Source organism: Hyperolius riggenbachi, chromosome 2 (assembly GCF_040937935.1).
Source record: "Hyperolius riggenbachi isolate aHypRig1 chromosome 2, aHypRig1.pri, whole genome shotgun sequence".
Classification (NCBI taxonomy): Eukaryota; Metazoa; Chordata; class Amphibia; order Anura; family Hyperoliidae; genus Hyperolius; species Hyperolius riggenbachi.
Window position 1 is genome coordinate 530,178,655 of NC_090647.1, and position 17,622 is coordinate 530,196,276.

At 47.0% G+C, this 17,622-nt stretch overlaps 1 protein-coding gene and 1 long non-coding RNA gene across 10 annotated transcripts in view; one reads left to right on the top strand and one right to left on the bottom strand.

The window, feature by feature from the left end:
* Positions 1–1,407, bottom strand: part of EPHA6 (EPH receptor A6) — a 1,277,595-nt gene extending 1,276,188 nt beyond the window's left edge. For 5 of the 7 annotated variants that reach the window (XM_068270648.1, XM_068270650.1, XM_068270649.1 and 2 more), the window contains exon 1: positions 805–1,407. The gene's annotated coding sequence lies outside the window, so the exon portion shown is untranslated. The remainder of the gene's footprint in view (positions 1–804) is intronic. The other 2 variants (XM_068270658.1, XM_068270659.1) reach the window with 2 other exon arrangements.
* LOC137547261 (uncharacterized) overlaps positions 1,183–17,622 on the top strand; it is a 240,083-nt gene continuing 223,643 nt past the window's right edge. The window contains exons 1-2 of one of the 3 annotated variants that reach the window (XR_011026543.1): positions 1,183–1,527; positions 11,959–12,132. This is a non-coding gene — a long non-coding RNA (uncharacterized lncRNA). The remainder of the gene's footprint in view (positions 1,528–11,958; positions 12,133–17,622) is intronic. The other 2 variants (XR_011026542.1, XR_011026541.1) reach the window with 2 other exon arrangements.

Genomic DNA, 17,622 nt, shown 5'->3' on the forward strand with positions numbered 1-17,622 from the left:
GGTGCGAGGGTTACACCCTCTTCCTCCATGATGACCCCGTTGGTCAGGTGACCGATCTGTTGGGAATCCTAATTGTCACGTATATGGCCAGATTGCAGGTAACAAAGGCCATGGCCTAGGGCACCAGGAAAGCAAGGGGCGGGCGGAGGGCAGCAGAGTGACAGTAGCAGTTAGCCTGCCGAACATCCGTTCTGCTACACAGAGTTTGCACATACCTGACAACAGACGGATCTGACACTTGGGGGATGAAGAGGCAGTGAATATGCACTTAAAGTGATCTCTGAGCTGCCGGTCACTCACCAAAGGTGCCACTTGCCAAAGAGCTTACAATCTAATCCTTGCCATAATGTCACTAACTGTCCTCAGAGGAATTTATATTGTAATTCCTGCCATCACTTCACAATCTGTCCTCAGAGAAGCCTACAATATAATCCCTGCTGTGTTAAAGGGAACCTAATCTGAGAAGGATATGGATTTTTTCTTTTAAAATAATACTAGTTGCCTGACTCACCTTCTGTTCCTGTGTCTCTAATACTTTCAGCCACAGCCCCTGAACAAGCATGCAGATCAGGTGCTCTGACTGAAGTCAGACTGGATTAGCTGCATGCTTGTTTCAGGTGTATGATTCAGCCACTACTGCAGCCAAAGAGATCAGCAGGAGAACCAGGCAACTGGTATAGTTTAAAAGGAAACATTCATATCCCTCTCAGTTTAGGTTCCCTTTGGGGGGGGGGGGGGGGGTTAGGATGCTGTCAGTGGGGGCAGCTAGTGATAAAAAGTACAAATCCGGCCCTGGTCACATACCTGGGGAATATGAATCCACTGTGTGGCTGGATAGGCACAGCCCTGGAGACCAGATGGGATCACTTGAAGGTGACTGCTAAGTGTGGCTAGATCGACTGATGCAAGGTTCAGGTCCAGCAGGCAGGATACATAGTCAGGGATAAGCCAGAAGTCTGCTATTCGGTGATCAGTCTGAGCCAGGTGAGGTATCAGGAATAACAGACAAACGCATAGTCAGAGGATTGCCAAGGATCACAAGCCAGGATATTAGGCCATGAAGGTATAAGTCTCTCTGGGAACAGGAACACAGAACACCTATTGCTCAGGCAATGAGCCACAGCAAGGGAAGCACTTTTAAAACACAATCCAGGAAGTGAGCGCACAGGTGCAGACAGGGATGCATAGCACATTCCAGACACTAGATGGCACAGGATTGTCTGGTCCTAGGAGGGAAAACTGTTCTGGAGGAAAAGTCTTGAGCTTGTTGTGGGGTTGCCGTGGGCGACCACTTGCTGAGGCGTGACATCTATGATACGTTTGGCCACAATAAACTAGTCCCCATGAAAGAATGGCAATAATAATACCTGCTCCAGATTAAACTGGGAGGGGACATCCCTTGTCCAGCAAGCCCTGCCCACTCCTCCCCCCATTACTGCAGGAGCTGTTGCTCCTATACTGGTTTCTCTGCTCTCTTATATATCCCTGAACTAGAGCCATTTTGTATTACCCTGGAAAAGACTAAAGGTAGGCATACGCTGTAAAATGTTTTTATTACAATAGAATTCTGATTAACAGTGAAAAAAACTAAAAGTTACAAAGAGATTGAGCTTTCCCAATCAGGTATAGATGAGGAATGCTTGTTCTTTGCTTGAGTAATGCCAGCAAGATCATGGGTGATATGGGCTGTAGCAGTAAACAAGCTACCTTCTCAAAGCCGTTTGCTGCCCCGGGCAGTACAGAGACAGCAGTGGTGGCAGTACAATCACCAGCAGGGCCGAGGCATAGGCTGGAGAGGCTCCAGCCTCAGGGCGCAGTGTAGGAGGGGGCGCAGAATTTATTCAGCTGTCATTCCTAATTGTGTTTGAAGCAGAAATAAATAAGAAAAGGGGATACATAGCAGTGACTGCAAGCCATATAACTAGATATTAAGGTGTTGGGGAGGTTGTGGGCCTTTTGGCTCCTCTTAGTCTAATAGTAATCAGTGTGTGACGGCTGGGGGGTGGCAGGGATGGAGGGGCGCACTTTGGTGTCTCAGCCTTGGGTGCTGGAGGACCTTGTCCCGGCTCTGATCACCAGTGGCGTTACTATGGAGCTGTAGGTCGCGATGCAAGTCTTACATTGTGGCCCCCTCAAACACTCTATATGTAACAATTGATTCCGTGCACCAAAACCTGCCAATAGCAACTGCAGTGTCAGAGGTGCAAGAAGGACATGGGGAGCAGTTTGCTATTGATTACCACTATTCAAAGTATCTATAGAAGTCATTATTATGAGCACAGGACCAATAGAGAGCTAATACTGCAGTTGAGGGAGGGCCCTTTGGGGCCCCACTGGCCCAAGGGCCCCGATGTGGTTGTAACCTCTGCAACCCCTATTGCTACGCCCCTGACAATCACTACTGTGCAGGCACGGCCATACTTCAAGTAAACCTGTAGGCGTATTTACCTGGGAGGGGAAGCCTCTGGATTCTAAAAAAGCTTCCCCTGTCCGCAGTAGCGGGAATCCAGCACTGGGACCCCTGTAGATATCCTTGTGAGCTGCTGGTCGGCATGCATGCATGCGCAGCAGTAACTAGGAATTTTATTGTTCTTTTTTTCCAGTGCTGGATCGTGTATACTCAGGGGGATGGTGGAAGGCTCATTAGGATCCATTGCCTTCCTCCTCCCAAGGTAAGTGCTCTTTTTTCCCTTATAGGTTTACTTTAAGAAGGGTCCCAGGCAGTGGCGGAGGCCTGGAGCGTGGGAAGCCTTTAGCTGAGTACTCACCACCGGACAGGTCCAGAGATGACGAGCGTTTAGCGATTCTTCTTCCTGCTCGTGACGTTACACGACAAGCGCAAACGGGAAGTCAAGCGATCGCGGTACTTTCCGCAGAGTCCCCTGGGATCTTAACCTCGAGGACTGCAGTGCTAAACCCCCCTAGTGACCAGGCCATTTTTATTAAAATAGGCCACTGCAGCTTTAAGGCCAAGCTGCCCGCACAACACAGCACACAAGTGACCCCCCCCCCCCTTTTCTCCCAACCAACAGAGCTCTCTGTTGGTGGGGTCTGATCGCTCCCCCATGTTTATTTTTTTTTAATACATATTGTTGTTTTTTCAATAAAAAACCCTGTTTCTTTAAATTTTCTTCCCTCCCTCCAGGGCCGGCGCTACCATTAAGGCAAAGGAGGCAGCTGCCCCAGGGCCCCAGAGCTTGTAGGGGCCCCCAGTGGCTTCAAGAGGAAAAAAAGATTTTTCAAATCGGCCTTATAGTTTTTAAGAAAATCGATTTTAAAGTTTCAAAGGAAAAAATAAACACATTTAAAAACCTGCCGACTTTAATGGTTAATAACAAATCCACCTTAAATGCTAGAAACCCTAAATTTGCAGGATATGTTAAGGAGATCATTAGGAATAAGAGGGAAAAACAATTTTTCAAAAAGACCTTATAGTTTTTGAGAAAATTGATTTTAAAGTTTAGAAGGAAAAAAGTATAGTTTTAAATGCGGTAAATGTCACTTTTAGTAGCAAAGCTAACGGTAGTGTAATTTTACATGCATCAAACGAAAGCGCAATAAATTTCCTGACGGGGTTTCCAGGGGGTCTATACGCAGCCGCAGCGCTTTGGCCAGGGATCGCTATACAGCCGCAATATGGCTGTATGAAGATCCCTGGCATTTTTTCCTATTTTCACAATTTTTTTTTATGTTTAGAGTGTGGGAATTTTTTTTTTTTTTTTTTTAATTATGTGGGGTCCCCCCTCCTGAAACTTTTTAACCCCTTGTCCCCCATGCAGGCTGGGATAGCCAGAATGTGGAGCTCTGACCGATTGGGACTTCACACCCTGACTATACCAGCTGCAAAAAAGGTCCCCTAATGCCGATTTTTGTTCCGGGGTATATGATGGGGGGGCCCCCCAGGTTTATTTTGCCCTGGGGCCCCATTGTTGCTTAAACCGGCCCTGCCTCCCTCCCTCCCCAGAGCCAGCCAATTATGACGATCGGCTGTCATAGGCTTCTGCCTATGAGAGCCGATCGCTCTCTTGTCCCCCAGGGGGACAGCCATGTGACACGGCTGTCCCCAGTGCAGCGCTGCTGCCGATCGCAGCGCTGTACATGCAAATAGACGGCGATCATGCCGTCTAACAATCTCCTGAGCTGCAATAGCCGCTCGGAGACTGAAGGCGGGGCGGAGCTCCGCCCCCCAAGCAGGAGATGTGCGCGCAGCCTGCGCGCGATCTCCTGCATTAGCTGGCCCCTGGACTTTATGCCAATCGGCGTTAGGCGGTCCTGGGGCTGCCGCCGCGGCCACGCCCATCGGCGTGACACAGTCGGCAAGAGGTCAAGGATCCAATCCATTGTGACGGTAGTTATTGGTGCATGTCGCTTAACATCGTTTGCACGATCACTCTCCTGTACCCATGTCACGAGATTGTGGCAAACCATTCAAAAGGAAAATCGTGTGGTGGGTACAGGCCTTTTGGAAGATCCAGAGGTCTCTCTCTCATTACGAAAGGATTTACTTTTTTATTTGTTTTACGTCTCGGATTCTCTTTAAATTGAAACACACACGATTGGTACTGCATTTTGTAGAACAATTTGATTTAAAAGAGAACATATTTGGTCCTGTCGGCTGCTTTCTATCAGATAAATGAGACCATAATTATTCAGCATATGGTATTTTTGGCTGGTAAATTAGATTTTTTTTTTTAAATCTGTTTTTGATAAATTCTTTGCTCTTGCTAAGATTAATATGGCCACCTGCACTGAAAAGCTGGCATATGTAAATTATGATGAACATATTCTGTGCTGTGCTCTGAGTGGGCACGAGATATCAGGTGGCAGAACGGCACATATTTATTATTTCATTTCTCTCGTGTAATTTCATTTCATAAAAGGACCGATGTGAGTAATAAGAGAATGTTGATTTAAAGCTGCAATTTATGACCTGGGCTCTGTGCTAGAACAAAACAGCTGCATGATGTTTTTAAATCACAAACTCCAGACGTCCGATCATGGTCAACAAAGAGTTGAATAAGATCAGGGCCGCCGTCAGGAAGGTACAGCCAGTATTACTGTATGGGGCCCAAGCTGTGTTTGGGGCCCAAATAGTGGCTCTGCCACACAGGCCTCAGCTGCGATAAGGAAGCATCCCTTTTCTGCTGTTTCCGAAGCCATGCTGCCCACTCTTCAGTTATATTGCAGACCTGCAAGTCAGCGCGACATGTCTGTGTAACAACTCACCTGATTCCAGCATGGGAGTGCTCTCCAGTCGTTCTGATCTGTATCTCTCTGCCCCGGTCTTCCTGCATGTTCGATGAACTCAAGTGACATGCCGAACTGGGGCACAGACAGAGCCAGAGCAGAACAATCGGAGGGCTGCAGGAGAGTGAAGAGAAGAGAGGACTCCCGCGCTGGAATCTGGTGAGTTGGTATGCTGCGTTCATCTGCAAGTTTGCAATGTAGCTGAAGAGTGGTAGTGCAGCTTCAGGGGGCGGGGGCAGCAGAAAGGGGACGAGTCAAGGATGTACTTCATTATCGCAGTAGGCAGAGCCACTATTTAGGCAACCGACCAAGCGCGTATCTGTAGGTCTGAGGAAGAGGGGGAGAGGAGAAAGACATTCAGGTCCCCTCCACAGTAGGTAATTTTGTGTGTGTGTGTGGGGGGGGGGGGGATTGATTTGCAAAGCTCTGATTTGCTATGATCACATTCTGCTTTAGGATATGATTAGGACTAGAAAATCAGAAACGTGCATATCTATCGCCTGACCAAACTGATCACGTGCTTCTCCAGGAGTTCTCTTAGACACAACCATCACTTGAGTTGAAGTGTACCTCCATAGTTCTGCAGTGAGAGCTGGATGAGCATGGATGCAGCGTTTGGAAAAAAAAATTTGATCCACAGGTAGCAGAATTTACCTGGACTGAAGAAAAACTTTGCATGGAGATAGTCAAATTCTGAAACTAATGATTAAATCCTTGTACACATGATAGATAACCTTCGACCGAGACCAGCCCTGTTTCTATGAGCGGGTGAGGCGGGTATCTGCCTGGGATGCAGAGAGGAAGTGGGCCCAGTGATGAAGGGGGGAGCAATGGGCATACATGGACTCAGCCACGGGGAGGGGAGCCCAACTCCTTTCCCACTCTCCTTGGGCCCTCTTTCATGCTCCCGCTCCATTGAAATGATTTATGGCAGCTTGAAACCTCGTAGTACAAACTCACCTTATAGGCAACATACAAGGTTCTCTGCTGCCGGGCTGCTCTTTATCTGTCTCCTGGCAGAAATAGTGAGCAGGTACCTATACCTGGTTACTTATACTGGGGCACCTATACCTGGCTACCTATACTGGGGGAACCTATACCTGGCTACCTATACTGGGGGCACCTATACCTGGCTACCTATACTGGGGGAACCTATACCTGGCTACCTATACTGCGGGCACCTATACCTGGCTACCTATACTGGGGGCACCTATACCTGGCTACCTATACTTGGGGCACCTATACCTGGCTATCTATACTGCGGGCACCTATACCTGGCTACCTATACTGCGGGCACCTATACCTGGCGGCACCTATACCTGGCTACCTATACCTGGCTTCCTATACTGGGGGAACCTATACCTGGCTACCTATACTGCGGGCACCTATACCTGGCGGCACCTATACCTGGCTACCTATACTGGGGGCACCTATACCTGGCTACCTATACCGGGGGCACCTATACCTGGCTACCTATACTGGGGGCACCTATACCTGGCTACCTATACTGCGGGCACCTATACCTGGCTACCTATACTGTGGGCACCTATACCTGGCTACCTATACTGCGGGCACCTATACCTGGCTTCCTATACTGGGGGCACCTATACCTGGCTACCTATACTGGGGGCACCTATACCTGGCTACCTATACTGGGGGCACCTATACCTGGCTACCTATACCGGGGGCACCTATACCTGGCTACCTATACTGCGGGCACCTATACCTGGCTACCTATACTGGGGGCACCTATACCTGGCTTCCTATACTGGGGGCACCTATACCTGGCTACCTATACTGGGGGCACCTATACCTGGCTACCTATACTGGGGGCACCTATACCTGGCTACCTATACTGGAGGGCTAAATGCAGCATCACAAATAATGTTTACAAGCCCACACCCCCTTCCTGGGAGCTATTTAGCCTAGAAATTGCCCTGACTAGGGATGCTCATTCGGATTCCGCGGAAATGCAATTTCCGAAATTCCGATCGGAAATTGCATTTCCGCATCGGAATGCGGAAATCGGTAATGCAAGTGATGTAGGTGGATTTCCTCCGGAAATCGCGGAAATTTCTGCCGGAAATCATGGAAATTTCTGCATCGATTTTCTCAAAAATTAAGGTCTTTTTGAAAAAACTTTTTTTTTTTGCATCTTGTTAACAAGATTAAGTTTAATAAACCCTGAAGATTTGGTGTTTCCAGGACTTACGGGGGCTTTGCTATTAACCACTTAACGACCGCCTAACGCCGATAGGCGTCGGCGGGTCGTTAGTGGTATAGCATGGAAACGGTCGCTCGATCGAGCGGCCTTTCCATGCCAGTTCATGGAGACTGTCTCCGTGAACAGCGTGCGAGCCGCCGACCGCGGCTCGCACGCATAATGTAAACACGCGGGGAAGGAATCCCCGCTGTTTACATCACACGGCACAGAAGCCTATCATATCAGGTGCAGGACGGATATCCGTCCTGCGCCGCTCAGAGGGGACACCAGAGGGAGGGAACGGAGGTGAGGCCAGAAAACGCTGCGGAGGGGGGCTTTGAGGAGCCCCCCCCCCCCGCAAATCAAATCAATAATAGCCGGCGGCGATCAGATCCCCCCAGCAGGACATCCCCCTAGTGGGAAAAAAAGGGGGGGGGGGGGGGAAGTCTGATCGCCCTGGCACATACCTGATCGGTGCTGCGGGCTGTAGAGCCCAAGCAGCACCGATCACTGGAATAGCCCCTGGTCCTTAAGTGGTTAATCTCTAAAGTCGGCGGATTTTTACTGTAATGTAAAATGCAGAAAATCTGCATCTGCTTATTTTCTGCATTTTACATTACAGTAAAAATCTGCCGACTTTAGCGGTTAATAGCAAAGCCCCCGTAAGTCCTAGAAACACCAAATCTTCAGGGTTTATTAAACTCAATCTTGTGAACATGATGCAAAAAAAAAAAAAAAAAGTTTTCAAAAAGACCTTATAGTTTTTGAGAAAATCGATGTTAAAGTCGGTGGGAATTTCCGCGATTTCCGGCGGAAATTCCGCATTGGAATGCGGAAATTGGTAGCGGAAAGCGGAATCGGTAATTGGCAATGGCGGAATGCAGATTTACCGTGGAATCGGAAATTGGCATTTCCGACCATCCCTAGCCCTGACCGAGATGATTATTTGGCACAGTGTTGGCCAAAGATCTAACCTGCAGTGACACGACGACGGTAAGGCAGCCCCCGCTCTTGCTTCTTTTACTTCCTCCACCAAGGTCCACCTCTTGTGCACCCCCTGTTGTAACTGCTACTCCTCTCATTAACAGACCCAAATATCAGTGCAGTGGTAGTGCTTGGGATTACCTCTGCCAGCATTGGGTGCCCACTGCACTCCTGCTGCAGCCACTAGGTGTCCTCTGCCTCCTCCTGGTCCAGTTTCCCTGCACATCGTGTGACTTCACGCAGCATGTGGAATACCAAGATGGAGGCAGAGAAGTAGTGGTTGTAGCAGGAGAGCAGTGGCAGCAGCCAGGCAAGCATGGGTGAGGGACCCTGTAGGAGGAGGTAAGGAAGAAATCCAGGCCTGCCTCCAAGTTAGAGATCAGATGATTGATCACTGCAGGAATGTGGGGAAGCCAGTATCCAGGGCCATTTTAAAGGTTTGGAGCGGAGTGGTAAAGAGGGGAGAAGTGCAGGCGCTGAGGGGAACAAGCCGGCCTATGCAGAGAGTGCAGTGAAGTGAGGGGTGAAGTGAATCACCCGCCTGAAGATCCAGCAGCAGGAGGGACACATGTGATCAGTCTTCCTCATCAGCATCCTGGTTTCTATGGCTGCAGGATCTCAGTCATCACGGGCAGCACGGTGGCGTAGTGGTTAGCTCTCTCACCTTGCAGCGCTGGGTCCCTGGTTCGAATCCCAGCCAGGGCACTATCTGCAAAGGGTTTGTATGTTCTCTCCGTGTCTGTGTGGGTTTTCTCCAGGCACTCCGGTTTCCTCCCACATTCCAAAAACATACGGATAAGTTAATTGGCTCCCCCTAAAAATTGGCCCTAGACTACAGTACTTACACTACATAATATAGACATATGGCAATGGTAGGGATTAGATTGTGAGCTCCTTGAGGGACAGTTAGTGACAATATATATATATATATATATATACACACTGTACAGCACTGCGTAATATGTCGGCGCTATATAAATACTAATTAATATTAATAATAATAATAATGGCACGCCGTCACCAATGCTGCCGTGTTTCCTTGAAAATAAGACAGTCTTGTATTCATTTTTCCTCCAAAAGATGTGTTGCGCTTATTTTCAGGGGATGTCTTATACAGTATTTCTCAGTTCCCTGTGTTGTGTGTCCCCTGCCTTCCCCACTGTGCCACCTCTTCCTCTGCTGGATCCACCACTTGTGTGCCCATGTCCCTCGTGTACCTTTAGTGTCCTCCTGGTGCCCCCCTCTGTACCTGTGTCTTCCTCTATCCCTAATGTCCTTCTGGTGTCTCTTACTCCCAGCTCCATGCCGCACAGTCCCCTGTGTCCCCCTACATCCCCTCTGATTCCCCAGCTCCATGCCGCACAGTCCCCTGTGTCCCCCTACATCCCCTCTGATCCCCCAGCTCCATGCTGCTTTGTCCCTAAGTTTCAGCCTATGAGGACTAATTGCTGAGTAGCAGCGAGTGCAGTGATTAGCCCAATGACGGAGCCTTAGTCCCACCCATGAGACCATCGGCTCCAGTAATAACACAAGTTGCCATACTTTTGCCCCTTACTGCCACTAGGGCTTACTTTCAGAGTAGGGCTTATATTTTGAGCATGCTCGAAATTCCTGCTATGGCTTACTTTTGGGGGATGTCTTAATTTCAGGGAAAAAAAGGGTCCCAATTACTGTGGGGCTATCTATACTTGGGGGTACCTAATACTGGGGGACATCTCTGGCTACCGCATCACAACCGTGTGCACGAGTCTGTGTGTGGTCGAAAGGAGGAGGTTTTTTTTATACTCGCCCGAGCATGTGTGCATCTGCTCCCTGACACGGTTTAGGATTTCAGGAAAGCCCTATTTAGGATTAGGGCTATAGACTGAATTGTTCATATCTTACCAGTTTATTTTCACTTATGGTTTGCTTTAAGACAATATTGCCATTTTAAAATGGGATATGCTGATGAATATCTATTATGAAAGAAGAATACATACAGATGTATTTGGCTAGTTGGCTTGCATGCTTTAATCCTTACTTATAGCAAGCTGCTCCTGTGTGGACAGATTACAGACAAATCATTCCAGACCCCAGCCTGTGTCTGATGACTCTACAAGCAAGGGGAGGGAGAAAAGGCAATAGCAAGAGAAACACTGTGTGTGTAATTCCTTATCTAAGTATAGTATCTAAGCATTGCTGAGATTAGAGCTTGCTTTTTACAGACAGGAAGTTTTGAAACAGGAGAATATCATTATTGGCTAATTTAACCACTTTGAATCCCTTGCTACGCTTATCTACTCCCCACAAAACTTCATCTGAAGCTCAGGGGAGTAGATAGGCGTACTTGTGGTAAACAGTGTGCTGTATGCCCAATAAGCTATCTAGGGTATCATAGGGTATCATTTTAACTGTGACAAGTGAGAGAATAGATTTTGTGTTTGACAACTGAGGGCTAAGTCGTGACTTTTTTTTTTTTACCAGAAAACTGAATGAAAAGCAATAACACTGTTATTTTCATGTACTCTATACCCCTAAATAAATACTTGTAAAAAAAAAAAAAAAAGTGACAGCATTGAAAAGAGAATACATAGTTACCCTAGGGACTTTAAAATAAGTATGCCATGAGAGTGTATTACTGTTAATCATGAAGATAAGGGCTTTTAATTACTGATAGAGTACATTGAGAAAACAAAAAACACAAACCAGAAACTAATATATTATCGCCATACATTGTACTAGGAACATTATTTAAACGTTGAGATAACCAGGACAATTTAGCAAATACAATGTGTGTGTTTTACCTATGGTAACATTGTTTATTTGAAAACTATAGTGGATGGAAATGGAGAAACAGTGTATTTTTTCTTATTTTTTTCTCATTTTTCCCTTTAAAATGCACAGATAATAACATAATTACTAAAAGCAAATATCACCCTCACAAAGCATAATTTGTGGCAAAAAAAACAAGGTATAGATCATTTACATCTGGTGAGTAGCAATAAAAGTTATTGGTGAATGAATGGGAGGAGCTCTGAAGTGTGACAATTGCTCTGGTTTTTAAGCAAAAAACCCTGTGGTGCTGAAGTGGTTAAAAGAAAAAGAATAAGCTTTCAGCTAGTACGCTTTCTTCAGACTCTGTTCCTGTTGACTGACAATGTTAGAATATACAGTCAGGGGGAGGTAGAGAGATTTTTTTTGCATCTGGATCATCCAAATCCAATAATTACAAGGGATCTTGCAAGGATTTTGAGGTATTTATGGCAAATAGATAAGACCATTGGTTTACTTAACCCCTACATAGACCCAGACTGAAATGGAGAGTTTTTTTTTTACAGACCCTATCCTGTTCAGTGTATGCTGCTGGAACTTGGAAACAAAAGGTTATTGAGCAGGGGTGGCACAATAATTCCCAGAGGGGCCAGTGCCCACGTATAGCGCCACCACTGCCTCTGCTTAACATAAGATTTACAGCAGGGTACCTTTAAAGATGTACAGTATCAGTATCAATCATACCAACATAATGCTTTGTTTTATATTATTAGGTATTTGACAGAAAGGAATCAAGCAAACGATACACAGAATACAAAGAGATTTTGAAAAATGAGGACATTTTCAGGAAATCCACACATTTTGGATTCTGGGCTTTAAGTCTAAAATCTCTGTCATTTTACAACAGTGGCTGAACACAGGAATTGTGTTATTTCATCTCAACAATGGTGAGTATCCTATGGAGGATGCTATTGTGTGATTGCCAGTCATCTGTAAAATCCTAAATCAAATCAATTTATCTTATCGCCATGTGCTATTTTGTTGTGGTAAGAAGTCAGATGAAAGCCTAGCCGTATTTGAACTTCTGCAATCTGCATTAAATACAAGTTCAGTCAGTGAGAAGAAGCAGCACGCGTTCCATTGTTACACATTTATTACCTGGAAATGTATTTCAACTAGTTATTCTTCCCTGGTGAGAGTTTTCAGACACGGTAAGCGGCCCCCATCAGTCAAACTTGTTTTTCCTGTACCTCTTGCAACACTTAATGGGGTTGAAATCAGGGCTCGATTTCTGGGAAGGCCACCAAGGCCAGGACCTTGGGGAGTGGCTGTCTGACGGGCAGCTGTACATGAATAGGGGTTGCTGCAAATCGAATACAGAGGTTGCAAATAAGGAGCAACAGATAGAAATAGGGAGCTGCAGCCCAAGGGACCTGTATATAATTCAAAGGGGCTGCTGCACATTAGGGATACCTCAATGACGAAACCTCTGTAGTTAATACAAGAGGAGCTACCTCATATCACTTTTCGATTTTAAGCTGATTTTAGATGCTTTTATTACATCAGGGCGCCTCTTTCTCCTTTACGTGCTAAGTATACCCCCGAACACATCCTGTCCGAGGGGAGGTGGCAGACCACCAGTGGAGTCCCCACAGTGGACTCTGTCCCCCTTTTTCCACTAAGAGAGCGACCATCCTTCCGGTTCTAGCTAGGACCACCCCGAGTGGAGTCGGGTTTATTGTCTCCACCTGCTTCCTGTGGTTGGTTGCCCCCAGCAACCTCCCTTTGTGAGTAGTGCTTTTAATTTATTTTCTTTTATTGTGGTTGACATATTGCACTACTGGGCTCCCGTTTTTTTGTCTCCTGTGACTTTTCCTACAGGGTGTTCATCCACCCCTACTACAATTGAGTTACATGATACAGTCAAGGTTCAGGGTGAGCAGCAGGTACAGACCGGGTGCCGGTTACGGGTTTGTTTCCCAAGGACTAGAGTTTTCCGGCCTGGCAGGAGTTAGAGAGTTTAGAAGGAGGACTGCCTGGGGAAAGAAGGTGCACTTGCGCCTGGTGGTCTTGGAGGCAATTGCTCTGAACCGGCGACCCAATGGGAGGAGCTCAAAAAAGCGATTGCCTGGGTGGGAGGGGTCAAGAGAGATCCCTTTGGCCCTCTTTTCCAGTCTGGCGGTGTGGAGGAGATCAAGAGGTGGCAAGGGTGAACCTATGGTCTTTTCTGCAGCATGAATTATTCTCTGGAGTTTGTATTTGTCACTAGCTGTTGCCCCTGCATACCAGACGATGATGGAGGAGCAGAGGATGGATTCTACAGTGGCAGTGTAGAAGCTGATGAGCAGTTTCTTTGGGGTGCCAAATTTTTTCAGGTGTCGCAAAAGAATAACCTCTGCTGTGCCTTCTTTTGAATTTTGATAGTGTTCACCCCCCATCTGAGATCGCTAGTAAGAGTTGTGCCCAGGAACCAAGCACTCGGCGCCCTGGAGACTGCGGTCTCCCCAATTAGGACTGGGTGGAGGAGTGTCTCCTGAAGTCTACGATCAGTTCTACAGTCTTTGCCGTGTTGAGGATGAGGTTATTTCCCCTGCACCAGTCGCAGATCCTCTCAATTTCGCTGCGGTAGGCAAGCTCTCCATTGCTGCTGATGAGGCCGATGATTGTTGTGTCGTCCGCAAATTTGATGACCTTGACGGAGTCAGAGGATGAGGTGCAGTTGTTGGTGTACAGGGAAAACAGGAGTGGGGACAGTACACACCCTTGCGGAGCTCCCATGTTGGTGGTTCTCTCGCTGGAGAAGCAATTGCCAAGCTTCACCCTCTGCATTCTGTTTGAGAGGAAGTCCCTGACCCACCTGCAGAGGGAGATGTCAACTCCTAGTTGCACAAGATTGTCCAGCAGGATGTCTGGACAAATAGTATTGAAAGCTGAGCTAAAGTCCAAGAACAGTATCCTAGCGTAAGAGCCAGGCTTTTCTAGGTGTTCCGTGATGTGTGCCAGGCTTACGTTAATGGCGTCCTCGACTGACCGGTTTGCCCTGTACGCAAATTGATAAGGATCGAGGGCGGTATCTGTGGATTGCTTCAGGAGGGCCAGGATCAGGCGCTCAAAGACCTTCATGATGGTTGAGGTTAGGGCTACTGGTCTAAAATTATTGTGGTCCGTGTTTCCCGGCTTCTTGGGGACTGGGATAATAGTGGACCTCTTAAAGCATGAGGGGACTTGACCTACAGTTAGGGACCTGTTGAATATGGAGGTTAAGATGGGAGCCAGCTGGTCTGCGCAAGTCCTCAAGCAGTTCAATGACACCCCATCCGGGCCTGAGGCTTTCCTGGGGTTGGCCTTGCGGAGTAGACGAAGTACTTCCGCCTCCTGTACTGAAAATGGAGTGGGGGTGCCATGGCTCTCAGGGAGGGATGCTTGGGGGGAGGCCACTGTAGTCCTGGTCTGTAGCCCTGTAGTCACCACAACCCTCAGTTGATCAGACTGCTTCTCAAATCTGCAGTAGAAATCATTGAGCTCCTCGGCCAGATGGGAGCTAGGGGCCACTTGCTGGGGGGGAGGATTTGAAGTTCGTAGCTGACCTCAGGCCCTGCCACACCTCCCGCGAGTTGTTGGACTGGAGGCTGTGGTGCAGCTTTTCGGAGTATGCCCTTTTTACGGATCTCAGATCTCGCTTCAGTGTATTCCTGGCCTCTCTAAACTCCTCGGGGGGAGCCAGACTTATGGGCCTCCTCCTTAAGTTTCCGGAGCTTGTGCAGCCTGCTATTGAACCAGGGCTTGTTGTTCGGAAAGACCCTGAAGGTCTTGGTCGGTATACACAATTCCTCACAGAACCTGATGTAGGAGGTGATGTTCTCTGCCCATTCATCCAGGGTGGGTGCCTCCAGGGCTGTCCAGTCCGTGCAGTCAAAACAAGCCTGTAGCTCCATCTTAGCTTCCTCTGTCCACTTTTTGACCGACTTGATGGCGGGCTTGGTAATTTCCAGATGCCGTCTGTAGGTAGGAATAAGGTGGATTAGGCAGTGGTCAGAGTTCCCCAGGGCAGCAACTTGAGAGGCTTTGTATATGTTCTTGTGGACTGTGTAGCAGTGGTCCAGGGTGCTAAGATTCCTAGTGGGGCAACCTTGTCGAGGATGGAAACATTGGTGCACCAGGCAGCGTTGATATAGAAGCATAGGCCTCCACCCCGTTTTTTTCCAGATAGGGTGTGGACACGATCTGCTCGGAAGAGGTCATAACCAGGCACTTGCAGAGCATTTTCAGGGATGCTGTCATTGGGATGCTGACCAGCGATGTTTTGAGCGACGAGTGGTCGTTTCTGCAATCTCGCAACGTGGGTACAGGCTCACGATCACACGAACATTGCTTAGCATCAGACAGCGATAACAACCGTCACGGTGGATCGGATCTTTAAGATCCCTGACGACACCTGCGCAAAGTACCTTGATCGCTTGAAGTCTCATTCGCACCCAACGTATAATGTCGCATGATGCTGCGCATACCGGCCATCTGGAAGATGGAGGAACATGGGTCAGGGGAGCACTAGATTAAAGGAAACCAGAGATAGAAAAACAAGATAGATTTGATACTTACTTGGGGCCTACAGCCCCATAAGCACGTCTGAGTCCCTCGCCGTCCTCCCGCGGTCTGCCGTTCACTCGCAATCAGCACTGTTAACTGGGTCAGTCGTGTCAGTCGGGGTCTTAGCCTGGTTAAGCAACTGAACCAGTTACCGGGGCTGATTGCGGGTGAACGGTAGACCGCGGGACGACAGCGAGAGACTCAGATGTGCTTTTGGGGCTGGAGGAAGCTCCAGGTAAGTATCAAATCTTTCTTGTTTTCCATCCCTAGTACACTTTAAGTCACACATTCCAGTAAGGGAAAAAAAATTGTCAGGGAACAGAATTTTAAACTCTGTCTAGAAAAGTAATCTGGCTACTGTTTACCTTACCGAATGTGCAGCAGAAAATGATGCCTCAGATTAATGTAACATAGCCTTGCAAATCAGCAACGGAAATTATTGATATCTTTATCGAGGACAGATATTTTAGGGCACCATGTAAATGTATAATGGAATGAGAAATGTATACGCCTGTCATAGATATCCAGCGCCCATCAGAGTATTTGCATTACATATAATATATAATGTATACCTTTTAATTGTGAAGAGACATAATAGGTTGCATTTAAGGAACGTAAGACTTTAAAAGCTTCAGTAAACGTACCTCTAATCAATGTGGCTCTAATATTCCGGTTTGGTACCTATAAAGTCAGTGCAAACGCCAGACTGGAGTAAGCATTAGCCATGGTCACTAATATATGAAACTTTTATCCTGTGTATGCAATAGTTACCGACCAGTGCTAAAGGCAGGTGTGAACTACACAATCATTTTAATAGGCTACGTCAGATTCAATGTAAACATCAATTAAGTAATGAAAATATATTAACCACTCCCAGACTAACAGTCTCTGGTCCTTTAAAGGATACACAGGGTGACATGTGACATGATAAGATTGTCATGTGTATGTACAGTGCCAAGCACACAAATAACTAGTCTGTGTTCCTTTTTTCTTTTCTCCGCCTGAAAGAGTTAAACATCAGACATGCAAGTGACAGTTTCTGCCCAGGTCGGGACTGGGTCGGATCATAGCGCATCCCCCACAACTGATAAGGAATTACAACCATAAAACACTTTCTTAGTAGAGAATGGCTTCTGAGAGCAAGAAAGAGATAAAAATGGTCAAGAGTTCATAGATTTTAGCTCTGGCATACTTTGATGCATGTGTCATTGTGCAGAGACATAGAAACAGTAAAGACCTAAAAAGTAGATTAAAATATAAAATACAGCTGGGGATAGCTAAAATAGTCCTTTTTAGGAGAAGGTGAAGATGAATAGATACAATTGTTTAGCTCACCATCTTATTTTCACCTCTTGAGACTTTTTTTTTTTACAAAAAACCAACATGCGATTACTGTGATTGGCTCACAGTGATCACAGGGTTAGGAGCTAATGAAATTGGCTCTAAACCGCCACACGGAGCTCTGCTGTCAGATACGTTGCTCACTAGAAGGCTGGTGGTACATCTGTCATCCAAGGAATAGTGTACCAATCCCTGCCAGGTGAAAGAGATCCCCCAAACATCTCCACATGGCTTAAACCAAACATGAAGTGCAGTAGCGTGGTTAGAGATTATGGGGCCCCATAGCAAAACTTTCATGGGGCCATTAGATAAAGTAATTCTTGGGCAATGCCACCTGCCCCTACCCTATGGATATGAGTTATTTGTGCAATTGAAATTCTTATGCAATCTACACAGCATGTAGTTCATGGAAACTTAGAGAGAATTAGATGGTGGAGGAACACAAGAAAGTTAATGGTGAATAGTACATTAAAGTACCACCTGGGTCCCCTCTGCTCCAGGGCACCATA